This window comes from Poeciliopsis prolifica, unplaced genomic scaffold, assembly GCF_027474105.1.
Source record: "Poeciliopsis prolifica strain line A6 unplaced genomic scaffold, Auburn_PproV2 SCAFFOLD032, whole genome shotgun sequence".
Taxonomy (NCBI): domain Eukaryota; kingdom Metazoa; phylum Chordata; class Actinopteri; order Cyprinodontiformes; family Poeciliidae; genus Poeciliopsis; species Poeciliopsis prolifica.
In genome coordinates this window covers 4,554,911-4,568,385 of record NW_026562407.1, presented here as the reverse complement: position 1 = coordinate 4,568,385, position 13,475 = coordinate 4,554,911, and the positions used below count along the sequence as shown (strand labels likewise).

Below are 13,475 nucleotides of genomic sequence, written 5' to 3'. Positions count from 1 at the left end.
AACTGACGCTTGCTGACCTCAAGGCAGTAATGCTGTCACTCATTTGACGGATCATACACTACTTTTTGGAAGATATGGAAACTAAGCAATGCCATAGCATTTTCTGCAACAATTGCATTAATCTGAAAGCAGGATGTCAATGCAATTTTGCTAGCCTGAACTGACCAAGTTGCAGTCCACGTTTGACAACTTGCTACATGTGTTTGGAGGATAGAAGGAAATATTAATGTGCCTGTTAAATTTTATCACAAGCTAAGTATTTCAAAGTAAACCAGAGAAAAAAGGGGCTCCATTGTATTCAGCTACAAAGAAAAATAAAATGTCTGGCTCAATGTTCAGAAACCTTGGTGAAGAAAATGACTGCTGGATGGTGTTCAGATGCCAGGTTTACATCATTGCTCGGTGGAAGCCAAAATGGCTGTTAACACCCTTCCGTTTCAAGTCCAAGGTGTGAAAATGAAATTCTTTTCCTGGGACTGATTTGTCTTCCAACAAACTAACCCTCATAAGTTTGTACATAATGCGCTTTCCCACTAAAACCCTCCGACTTCATTTCCAGATGTAACTATAATGAGCCGTACCTCACATAACACCGATTTGTTTGCTTTCATGCATTTGACTTGCATAGCAACTTATTTAAGCTCAGATTGTCTTGACTGTATTTTTGCTGATTCTACATGCCAAAGCAGCTTTTCCCCCCTTTAAACTTCATTTTGTCATGTTCTGAGTAATCGCATACAAAAATCCAGCTCAGCTGGATGCAGCAGTGAGACAATGGAAGTTGAAGAATGTCTTATGTATGATGAGAAAAAATATGAAAAACACATTTCTAGAATGAGACACACTGCTCAAACAGGAAAAACCAACCCAGAAATAGGAAAAGGTTCAACTCATACACCTTGCTCATGTTCATAGCTTTTTAATATTTTGATACAGTCAAATCAAAAATTTTAATTTAATTCAGTGGTATTATATGGGATTGAAGAGCACAACATACTTAACCATAGTGAACTTAAAAAAAAATACAAATCTTAAAAATGTGGTTTGCCTTTGTATTTAGTCCTTTTTTACTTATATACCCCTGAATAAAATACACTAAAATCAAACATCTTCAGAAGTCACCTAGTCATAAAATAAGCACCACATGTATACTTTGATCTCTCAGCATAACTCCAGCTCAGAAGTTGGGGGGAAAAAACATCATCAAAATCACCAGGGAGCACAGCAGACAACTCGTGGAGAAAGTTGAGAAGTTTGAAGCAGACTTGGATTATAAAACAAACTATCTCACATTTTACCGAGCTAAGCATTTTATTAGCAGTATCAGGATGTGGGAGTGCTTTGATTAAACTGTGACAAGAAAGCAGGTCAGAGTTCAGAAGAAAAAAAGACCACTGAACAAAACACAGCAAAAAGTATCTGTAGAAAAAACTTATTTTGGAATGTATCTTTTGATTTCAGTTACAATAAAAAGACACAAGAAAGCAAGGATGCAATAATAAATCAGCCTTGATTTCCTTAATTTTGAGAGATGGGTGATTTGCCACATGAGATCTTATCACCTCTGCAAAGGTTTGCAAGGCTACTGTTTCCAAATGAGTGACTGCATTTTGCAACTTTTCCAGGAAAAGAAAAAATTTGTATCCTCCAAAACCAGAATAGGCAGGTCAGGCTTTTTAAAGATTGTGACTGGCCAGAAATCTGCAATCAATGCATTCCCAATAAAAATGGTAAAAACTACATAAGCCAATACAAAGAAAAAAATGCAAAAGAAAAAAAAATAAATACAATTTCTTAAAAGAATACTAGCAAGTGCCTTGACTGCAACATATTTTATCCACTGCATAAAATACTGTAGCTTGATAATGTAATTTAATAAGCCTAAAGACAAACCACTTTCTCGCTGCTTCACGTCAACTTGATCAAAAATGTAGATTATCTCTTTGAGAAAGCCCAAAGAGAATTTTTTTTTTCTCTTCTTGCGAGCAGTGCTGCAGGAAGCCCAGGTTTCCTTCAGTAAACAAAAGCTTTCTCGGCTGATTCCCCCCCTCCACTTGTCAAAAGGAAAACATCTCAGGAGTATCAGCAGTATCGGAAAGCCCGAGGAGTCTGTAAAATATTGAGAAATACAACAGAAAGGCGCGGGGTGGGGGGGGAGTACCGTTGCAAGATTAATCTATCAGAGATCTGTTGATGGATTGCCTCATTAAGAAGGATTCAATTGATCTCCTTTATATGGTAATGCTAGGAGCTGCTGATGAATCAATCTGCGGTTAAATGAGTCACACTTATTCTATGTCATTATGAAGTGAGAACACAAACACGTCAAAGAGAGAAGAAGCACATGGTGTACTTAAAAGACCTTAACTGTGACTGTTCAGCTTTGACAATCATATCATCATAACATAAGTTAATAATTCAACCAAATCCAGCAAGTGTTTTAAAGGCAAATGCACAGCTATTTACTATTTTAATCAAAAGCAGCTATATCATGCTTTTATGGCATTTTTTGCCCTAACATCTTCTATTAAACCAGAAACTTCAATAAAATTAGAATTAAAGCTCCTTCACAGGTAGTTTAATTCAAAACATGACAAAGTTCGGGGAGCGGATCATTAAACTCGAACTGAAACAATCTGGAGAAACTATTTGTTGACCAGGTAGTAACTTGGAGCCTCTGTTTCAAGAAAGAGAGAAAAAAAAACATCTTTTGTTTGTTTTTCTAATAAAATGCTGCTCCCCAAATCCAAAACATTCCTACTTTGACATTAAGTTCATGCAAAGTTTCCCACCACTGAATTCACATTCTTTCTACTGGGAAATGTGACAAATTACAACACTTTGTGTATTTATTAAGCCGTCAGCACATGCTTCTCATTTCAAAAGTAGGCAAAGTTCTCAGAAGTCTGAAGCATTTCTTCAAATCAAAGAATGAAGTCACGTTTTTTATCCAGTTCTACTGCTCTCTCTCCCTCTTTATACTGGCTTCAAGTTCAAGCCTTCCAGGAATTTCAGACTCATTTCATTTGTGGAGTTCAGGCATATGCTGAGAAGCTTTTAAAGAAGCAACAATAAAACCTGACCCTGCAGAGAAAAAAACAAAAACAGAAAAGGAACCAGTGAAACATCTCTAATTCCCTTCAGACAGGATTCAAGCATTTGGGCAACAAAGAAGTTATCCTTTCCTGTGTCGGCTTCCTGCTCTTCGGAATAAGGTCACCATGATCGGCCTTGTAAAACTAAACTGGCCAGTCACACCACGCCAGGTCAGCCATTATTTCCCATGGCCCACAGAGGAAAAGACTGCGGAGAACAAAAGCAGTTCTCCCAGTTCCAGGAACCAGCTCTTGAGTAAAAGTTTGGACTGAAATACAACATCCTCCTGTCTGCTCCTAGAACTACTTCCATAAGGTCTGCCAGTTTAAAAGCATCTCGCTCGGATTACCTCCAATGCTTCAACTAAGCTAAATTGCATGGACTTTACTTTTACACTTGCTACTAAGCAAAATCCAGTTTCAAGAAAATCATTGTGAAGATATTCCCCCAACAAGTGTTGCAGAGTCCTGCCAGTAACCTGTGTGTGACCTTGAATTAAAAAGAAGGATGAATAACTAAAAATTGATTTTGAAAGTTGTATCACTCACTTGGCTATCTGACACTTTCGACTACTTTGAACCATGCCTAGGAATGTCTGTCTGTATTTTATGTATGTTTTTATGTGGACACTGCAGTGCTCCTTGTTGATTTGGGATGGGTTATGTTTGTTTACTTTTGTTGATGTTTACATCAAGTTATAAAAATCAATAAAAGAAAAAAATCTGGTCTTTTAGTTATTATCGAGTCGTCTAGCATAATACAAAACATAATACAAAAATCAAAACAGTGATGACAGTCAAAATTGATAATTGCTTAATTGCAAAAAAAGAAAAAATTATTACTCCTTAACATGAAACTGTTTCAATATATAAATGTCATCAAATGAAAGGTTGTCATTTAATGATCTGTCAGTATGAGATAATGGAGGAATTTATAAAAATGAAGTAAAAGGCAATTTTTTTTACATTTCTCAATAGAAATGTATTGATCATCTTACGATTTGCTACATTTTTGTATTTCTACCACATAAGACTATAATAAATATTTAACCGTCAAACTCTTACATCTGTCATACCTTTTACAAACCTGGCAAATCCGACAGAACATGATAGTATCTATGGCAAGAGATGTTGGACTTGTGCAACATATATTGCAAACTCCTGAACCAGATTTTCAGGTGTTTGCAAAACACGAGGCAAACCTCTGAACTGGATGTTTACTTCACCTGTACCTGGTAAGTGTGCTTCTTTCAGGTACAAATTGCTCAACATGCTTGCAAACCAAGATGTGACGGAGTGCTTGGTGAGACGAAACTGGTTCGTCAGCATGCCACTGTGTGTTTTTCCACAGTGTTGTCTTTGTGGAAATGTTCCAAAAAAGACATGAGGACAAAAGCATGAGAGTCCGGGATGTATTCATGGCTAAAGATTGTATGATTTCATCATGACGGTGCTTTGTTTGAAGAAACTAATCTGAACTCTAAAAAGGGGGTAAACTGACCCAGTTTACGTGGTGGATGAGATAAGTGTCCGCTTTGAGTTCTGAATGAGATTGTGAAAAAGATATGTGTCACCAAAACATAATAAAAGTTGTGCAATATAAATCTTCTCTCAGTTCTCACCCCTGACTCTTTAACCTGGTTTTACAGACCATAAAGAGGCACTGAACAGGAAATGTTTGGAACTGAATTGCATAATACTGTGTTAATAAATACACTAGAATTACTTAGTATTGTATTTTTGTGAAGAATAGGTGCTTAAAATGAGCCAAGTCATCTTTGTATTTAAATTAATATCAAGGTACATTTAACACAAACGTTTAATACATAACAGACCAAATCTAACTTGTGGGGAATATGAATGAATTAGAATCCAAGCTCCTTTGTGAACATAACTTGAATAGGTATCAAAATATATCAAAGGGCTGGCATTTTGTTAACACTATTAAAAGCTCACATACCGTGTAAACATCATGAGAACTGTAAATATACTTGAACATTGGTATTGTCAGTATCTTGTTTGTGTCAAAACAAATGTTAAAACACAAATCACACTGTTTAGTAAGTTAGTTTGTGGTAATGAATTAGTATTCATAATAATTAGTACTATATTATATCATAATTATAATTAGTAATCATAATATTTTCTGGTATGCTGAGCCACAATGCTGAGATGGGCACGTAACTTGCATCGGCATCTCAACACTATACTGTAAAACATTCTTAAACATTTAAAATGTCAATTTTACTACATTTTTTTTTGTTGTTGTTGTTGATAGCCTCATTATAGCTGTTTAGTCAAATCGTTTTTGTGAGTGACACAGGTTAAATGAGAGCGATATTTAGAAAGATGCGAATTTTGGTCTTGAACGTAAACGCATCTTACTATGAAACATTGGGTAATGTTGACCTCTGGGCTTTAAGTTCAACCTAAACTTCTTTTTCTCGCTCAAGTAGCTGCGTGACTTGCATCAACATGCATACATGGACCTAACATCTAACATGAGCGCAAAAATATACCTCGAGATTAGCATTACCCCATGTTCCACACTAAAAACCAAGATGCGTTGATACCCAATAAGGTATCAATATTTAGCATAAAACACACCTTCAACTGGCGACTTTTAAAAGTAACCGCAATATGAACTCGTACAACACAGACTCCCAAAATTACAACTATTTTGGATTTTTTTTTTCTTTCTTTAAACGTCTATTTTGAAACTTGAGAAGTGTTACGCTAGACACGGCTAACCAGGCTAGGCCTACCTGGTTTCACCTGAGTTCCAGGTACGACCTGCATTTCATTTCCGGCCCCACGTAGCTGCTGCTACTGCCGCTGCTAAACATCAGCTGAGAAAGTTTCGACAACTACAGGAGCCATTGAAAACAAACGGCACTCACCTTGGCGAGAGCGATTCGTCCAAATAAGCGACGGCAATATCCGTTAAAGTGCTAAAAAGCTGACAAGCCGAAGAACTCTGAATAAATGTGTGTCAAGGCGCAGAGAGAGACGCTGGAAAAGTAGTCCACCAGTCCGGGAGTGAAAAAAAATAAATAAATAAGAAGTGTTGTTTCACAGCGCTCAAACTCTCATGTGACTCGCACTTCGGACACGTCTCGCTCGGTTCAGCTGCGGTATTGTTCCCGCTGTGAAGCAGAAGCCACAGCTGCGGGCGGCGGCGGTGTTGAGAACTGACTGGTCGCTCCGTCGACTTCGGCACCTGAAATACTGGATTAGGGATGTTTTCAGAGCTGAGATGTCAAACCCCGCCTCTTCAACAACACTCGCTCTGCAGTCTGCCATGCTGCTGCTGCTACTGCTGCTGCTGCTACTGCACACCGCTGCCACGGCTACTGCAGGCTGAGACTCACGCAGTTGTTACACGGTGGCTTACAGGCAGTTTGCCCTCCTCTGTTCTGTGGGCGACTCTTACAGCTGCTTCATGCGCGCCTATTGTTGAAAAAAACGTTTGCAAATCTACGGTCATGTCGCGTGAACTTTGTCTCATTTTTATTGGGATTTAATTTGATTAACCGACCTAAAGCAGACGGGTTGTTTTCTAAAACAAAATCTGAAAAGTGTGGCACGCGCACGAATTCGATTCAATTTAAAGTATATTTTTTATTAATCTCAAAGTGGAAATAAATATATTTGTTACTCATATTTTTAAAAAATAGAGTTCTATATCCAGATGGCTGTGGGATTTCCTGTAGCAGTCTGTGTTACAGCGACTCTCAAGAAGCTTCTGATCTGACAGAAGTCACTTAGTAGTCTCATAAAGAGGATGCACAGGGTTGTTTATGTTTTTAATTTGTTCAATGCCCGGTAATCTCCCTGGGTTCCAGAGTGGGCCACAGAACAGACACAACCTTCTTAATTACCTTGTTGATACCCTTATCGAATCGCCAGCTCTGATGCTACCCGAATAGATAATAGCAGAAAACGGTGGACCCTCCACAACAGACTTATAGAAGATCTTTAAGTCTCCGTTATGCAGATCCCCTTAAACAGCATTCTCCTCAAATCTGTGACTTTCAGAAGCTGCAGAGATCCACTGCTCAGGGGGCATACTCAGAATTATATCAAAAAATGTTTTCAACTCAAGTGGACATTTTTATTTGTAAAAAAAACTTTTAAAAAAACATAATAAAAAATAATAATTTCTTTTCACTTCAAAATGAATTATACTGCATTGGTCTGTTTTACATAAAATCTCAGAAGTTTAAAACGAAAGGTATGGCACTCCTCGTTTACTCGAGAGGTTTTTGCTTATTTAGTCAGTAAGCAATCATGCGTTCGTAATGCTCTGGCATTTGAAGAAAAGCTTATGTGTCGCAGTGTAGTGGCCTGGATTAAAACATGCTTTTTGGGGTGTTAAATGTTTACCTGCATGGTTACACACCAACAATGTGTTGACAGCTCAGACACAGATGATAATTATGGAGGGGTGGAAAAGAGTCATGTAAGGCTCCGGTACCCAGACACCATCTGCCTGATCCTGTTACATAAAGAAAGAAACTGGAAGGAGAGTGCAATTAAAGCATTTCTAGCCCCTCCTTTTAAGCACAAAAATAAATCCATGTCATGTACCACGACGTAAGCTGGTCACATCCCCTTTTTTTATTATTTAAAACACATATTAATTATATTAAGTAGTTTGGAATGCTGCCAGAGCAAAGACAGGCCATTCATCATGTGGGGTTATTGAAGCATCGAAGGTAATGAATTTAAATTCCTGGTGTTCGTGTGGGTTATGCTGATTATGAGTGTTAGCTGAATACTGCATAATAATCTTAACAGCAAAAAGTCTGCATGACTAATGGAGCACACACTGGAGAGTAAACCGCCATGGTCAGGTAGACAAATTGGGAAAAAAAAAACCGTTTAATTGAAAAACATTAAAGTCTCTCCATAACAGGTAAAATGTAAACTCCCCTTAATCTCTCTGTCTGTCTTCATTCTTACTCCTATGTGCGCTTCAGAGACACAAAACATGATCAAAAGAACAAAATCCTGGATACAATCGAGCTTCCTCTGTTTAGATATCAAGCTCAGAGCTCGTCTATTGTGAGCAGCTGTGACAAAACCCACAACTGATTGAAATGGAGTTGCTGCTTTTTTAAATCCGAGGAATCAGTTCATGAGGCCCTTGGAAGCCATTGCCTTCTTGTGCCTCATCTCCACTGAGCAGTACAGCACAGAGTTGTGTCTCATGGTCCACCTTAAATTTCAATTTTGGATCAGTGGAGGACAGTTAGTGGATAGCTGCTTTTTGGTTTTGAAAGGAGTAGGCGTTTTCCTAGTCATGTTCCCCCTAAAAGCTAATTCTACATTACTGAGCCAAAGCACAAAGCTATTGACGTACTTGTGTATGTGTCCCGTGACTCGTCTGAGAAGTTGAACGATAAAAATCACCATTAAATAAGTAAAATACTGGATACAAGTAGCTGGAATGAGCCTTCCTTGTTATGTGATGGTAGCTCAGATTAGAGTTACTGTTCCTCACAAAGGAGTGCGATTAAAAAAAAGTTCTTGATCAAGATGCCTCCTGGGCGCCTCTCTATGGAGGGTTTGTTATCGTCCCACTGGGAAAAGATGCCTCTGGCAGACTTAGAGCTCACTGGAGGAATATCTGTTTGGATTTGGGAAGGCCATATGGTCCTCCAGAGTGAACCAAGTGCTCATCACTGCAGAATACAGTCTGGGATGGATTCAAATGTGAGCTGAGTCCAACATTTATGTCCACTAACAACTCAGATCCTAAAGAGCGTCCAGCTGGCAATAGATGAACATTTTCGCAAATCTTTATTCCTGCATTTGGTTATTTCAAGCCTGAAAGGTATAAAATAATTGAAAAATATTTAGAAAAATAAGAAGAAGGGGTCGAAAAGTTTTATTAACTGCTTCTCAGTTGAAATATCACATAGTTTTGGTAATTTGATGCTAAGCAAAGTGTTACTTAGCATTTTTGTGTGAGATTTAAACCTAATCTAAGTTACAATTGTTTGTTTGGCCATTAAAACTACAGAAACACCATGTCACGAGCCTAAAATGTGGCAAGAATTTGTGTTAAGAACATAAAACTGAAGATTGGAAGTATAATCAAATAATTATGTTTTAATAATCTACATGCTAAAAAGAAAAAACGTCTGCTTTCCTATTATCTTTAATTCATTAGGATTGAGGAAATGGGCTGCTGTGATGGAGTGTGCACCGAGGGGTCACAATGTATCAGCATGATCCAGACTTTCCCCAGGAAGTACTTGAAAGAGCCCATTGAGGAGACGTTTCCCTCTGCACTTGTTTCCTCTAAGGACATAATGCTTCTGCTTCCTTTTAAAATAAAAAGGCAGCTCAAAAGAATGGTGCTACAATGCTTGAGTGATGTAAAGCTTTTATTATTTTGTATTAACCTGTGTGCACTTTATCACCTAATTAGATATTTCATTGCCTACAATCTGGGAAAACATTGAGAGAGCTGGAAAAACTAGGAAAGCATCCTGGACTGCTGGTGTTACGTTTCATTTTATTTACATATGTTTTTTTTGGATGGAATTGCCAACAATATTGCTCAGAGCACAGATTTACATCACATGTTCCCCTCCCTTTCTTACTCTGTATGAAATACAAATGAGACAGTTGTCAGATATTTTATTAAGCTATAAAAACCTTCCTTATCTGACCTTGGTAGGCAGATTGAGATTAAGTTGCTGAATTTGTGCACTGTCAGCTTTGCAGCTTTGATTCGAGCCATAAGGCTACAAACGACTACATCATTGTGCTGATAAATCATTGCTGCTCTGCCTCGTTTGCTCTGCAATGGCGGCATTTTGACCTATGCCACCAGCTGTAGAGCTGTGTAGATATCTGTGTCATCATTTTGACTAATCGGCAAGAAAATCAAGTATTCATGGCGCTGCTTCAGTTGCTCAATGTTGTGGAAGTATTTGTCCTCTTGTTACCAGCGACCTTTTAATATCAGACGAAGATAACATGAGTAAATGTAAATTTCAGTTTTCAAATTGTGCTTTCAGTCATTTCCTGCTGCATAACCCAAGTGTGCATGAGCTTAAATCATGAAGGTCTCATATTCTCATTCAGAATTTTCTTGCAGAGACCAGAATTCATGTTTGGATCAATGCACACACCATCAAACTACCAGCCCTATGGCTTGACTGTAGGTGTAATCTTCTTTTTCTGAAGAATGATCAGGATTGGATTTAAACCAAGTGTAACCAAAGAAACTGAGTTCTGGAGTGTATTAGACCTTGTTCTGATTTGTGATCTACCAAAATTGCACTTGGAGTAATTTTGGTAGGCTAACCAATCCAGGGAAGGTTCACCGAGAAAATAACCTTTTATGTTTTTTTCTCGTCTTCTTAGTTTAAACAGATAGGTGTAGCAAAAAGCATAAAACATTGGAAGTCTGAAATAAGTGAGAAATTCCTCTTGATACCACTTTGAATGGCTTTTTAAATTAAGATTTATTTATCAACAACTTTGCCAGGTCTGCAACCTGACAGACAGCCAGTGACAAAGCGTTGACTTCTGACCTTGTGTTTTCCCCAATGACCAGAAAAATACTTGCTGAACACAGTAGGTAAACACAGCTCAAATGACAAACCTCTGTCCTCTTCTTGCCCCGGGTGCTATCTCTGCAGTGGCCAGTGTATTGAATCATTGATGATTTTGATTGTTTCTCTGGGTCACTAAATTCCACTTCATCCCAAATGCGCTGAAGCTTTTGAGCGGTGGTATTTTTAGCACTGATGTCTGTCTTTTCAGTCAATACATACAGTACTTTACAGATACAGTTTGTTCTACGAACGTGGAAAAGTCTGGCTTTTAGACATATGTGCTCACAATAAATAATGAAAAAAATCTGCTTTTGCTGTTAGAACATGAAGATTGCTAATTTATACGAATGCTTTTCTGTTCTAGTACTAGAAACACCTAAATTTAAGTGTCTTAATCTGCTCCCACTTCAGCTTCAGTAATAATAAATGTCCTAGTTTGTGTGTGTGTTTGAGTATGCACAAGAATTTTGGATGCGTTTTAGTTTCACGGGAAATGCAAATGGATCAAGAGGAGCAGCTTGCACCTCTTGATCCAAAAGTCAAGTTAGGGCAATTTATTTTGACCAAGCACATAAACAAATAAATATGGGATATCTTTCTAAGAAAGCACTGGAAGGAGTTGGATTAATCTGAAACAACCAAGATTAGACCTTTTATGTAATAATTAGGGGGGTAAACAAGATTAGGAAGACTAAACAAAGGAAGGCTTCTAATGTCTTCTGTGAATACCATTCTTTGTGTTCCTACCAAAGTACTTTTAATGAGGAAAAGCACAAAGGTAAAAGTCTTGCTATTATGTAAGAGATTAAACATGCTCCAATGACACAATGAAGGAAGTTTCACCTCTAAAGCAGCTCATGATATCTAAAATAGGATTATCATCTAAAAATATTGAGTACGCTCAGTGTGGGGAAAAAAAATTGACAAAAGTTTGTCAATTATTGGCAGCTTTGGTTTTATTTTGGAGAAATGGGAGTCTGCTAGAGTAGCCTCAAGCTAACTAGCTTTTTCTATTAGCCTGATTCAAACAAAGTTCTTGAATAAGCTTAGATGTCTAACACTAAGTTAAACTGTGAAAAAAACTATTTTCTTGTGGACTTTGAGAACTTTTAAATCTTTATCTAAGTTCTAACCAGATAAATAAAAAGAATTTGTAACCCAACAAGGCAAAGAAGAAGGAAGTGGCTCCAAAAGTCCCATTCTGTTTTGTTGAGTTACAGATACACCTAGGAAAGAAAACTTTTTCCTGGGAGTCGTCAGCTTCATTCACACATTTTTGTGGTGGATTTTTTTTCTTCTATCAAAGAGAAGGCAGCATTCAGAGTGACTCAATCAATAGAATCAATGTATATTTAACAAAGACAGACTTCAATCAAGTCACCTATTAAGTTTAAAAGTAAATTATTTTGGTGAATGTAAGACAATGAAAATGTTATGTGAGGTAGTTTGTAAAAGAAAATATGCTCAAACCTGTTTGACAATAAGTGTGCAGCGTAACAAACTAGAAAAATCTAAGAAGTGTGAAAACTATTTGGTGGCACAGTAATTTTGGTTCTTTTAATCATCATTTTGCTTATGACTGACTTTGACATTAGCAATAAAAACCACCTTGACAAAAGTTCCTCCCAGCAATGGCTTTCATATGAAAGAGCCTTTCCACTGTCATCTGAATGGCATTTTTGTCATCATGATGACTCTGCAGTATAACAATACAGGCACAATGACATCACAGCATTAGTAACATATCGAACAATAGAGAAAGTGAAGATTTTTCTTTGTCTGTACCCATTTCTGTGCTCATTTGCATTTTCTTTTTTACCCCCAAGTTGTTGTTTTGTTCCGCACTGTTTTAGTTGCAGAAAAGTGGATGACATGAGCACATTCCTTCCCTTTCTTTCCTGCAACTGACCATGTTTCATTAATGCTGGAGTGCAGCCAAAGGGGTGACTGTGATATATTTCGCTGCTGTGTCTGCTGTATCCACGGTAGCTACAGCACACGGGAAAGGCATGCTTCGGTGCGGAGTATAAGGAAACTGAAGTGCTTCTTATTTCCCCCACAAAATAACGTAGCCAGAATGTGGTAGTTGAAATAAACTAATTTAATGGAACCCGTTGTTTGTTTTGGATGAAAAAGTTTCCCGTCACATTATTTCAGCTTATTTCAGCATATCTAGCCATCTGTCCCCGTCGCGGTCGTCAGGTACTAATTTTTGATTGACCATTCACCAAACCAAGAAGGTTAACACATATTGACCATTAAGAATATAGATGAGGCCCCTGAGGCAAAAATACAGAAGCGGGATTACTGTGAGAAAGCACAGCTATAATTGGTCTCAAGGGCTTGGTGAGTAAACAGGAACACTGTTTTGAAAGTTAATTTCACTGTAGAGGAAACACATTTCCCAATGTGTGCATGAGGGTCCTTCATACAAGCTTGGTTCAAGAGTGGATTTTATTACAATAATTTATGCACTTGGCTGAACTATAACGTTGTACTTTTAAAGATATTCAGCTAGAACCTAGTTTAAAAAAATAAAATAATAATTTATGGACTTCCAAAAACAAGCACAGCCACAAGGACTGTTTGTTGATGTTACGTGTGCAGAAATCCTCCTAACTAAAAGCTACCAGACAGGAACACTCCCAAATTCTCTCTTCAGTCATTTAACCTCCTTGCCCTTACATCCCCACACCTAACCTCACATCTCACCACACCTCCACACTGCATCACAGCATATCAGCCATCTGCTTGCATAGCAAATCCATCATGGCACCAATTGTTAGTTAGCATTTGTTAGTTA

General features: G+C 37.8%; 1 protein-coding gene across 1 annotated transcript in view; it reads right to left on the bottom strand.

Moving 5' to 3' along the window:
• LOC129373270 (inactive ubiquitin carboxyl-terminal hydrolase 53-like) overlaps positions 1-6,417 on the bottom strand; it is a 34,871-nt gene extending 28,454 nt beyond the window's left edge. Inside the window, exon 1 of the mRNA XM_055051125.1 lies at positions 5,996-6,417. The gene's annotated coding sequence lies outside the window, so the exon portion shown is untranslated. The remainder of the gene's footprint in view (positions 1-5,995) is intronic.
• Positions 6,418-13,475: the final 7,058 nt, after the last annotated feature.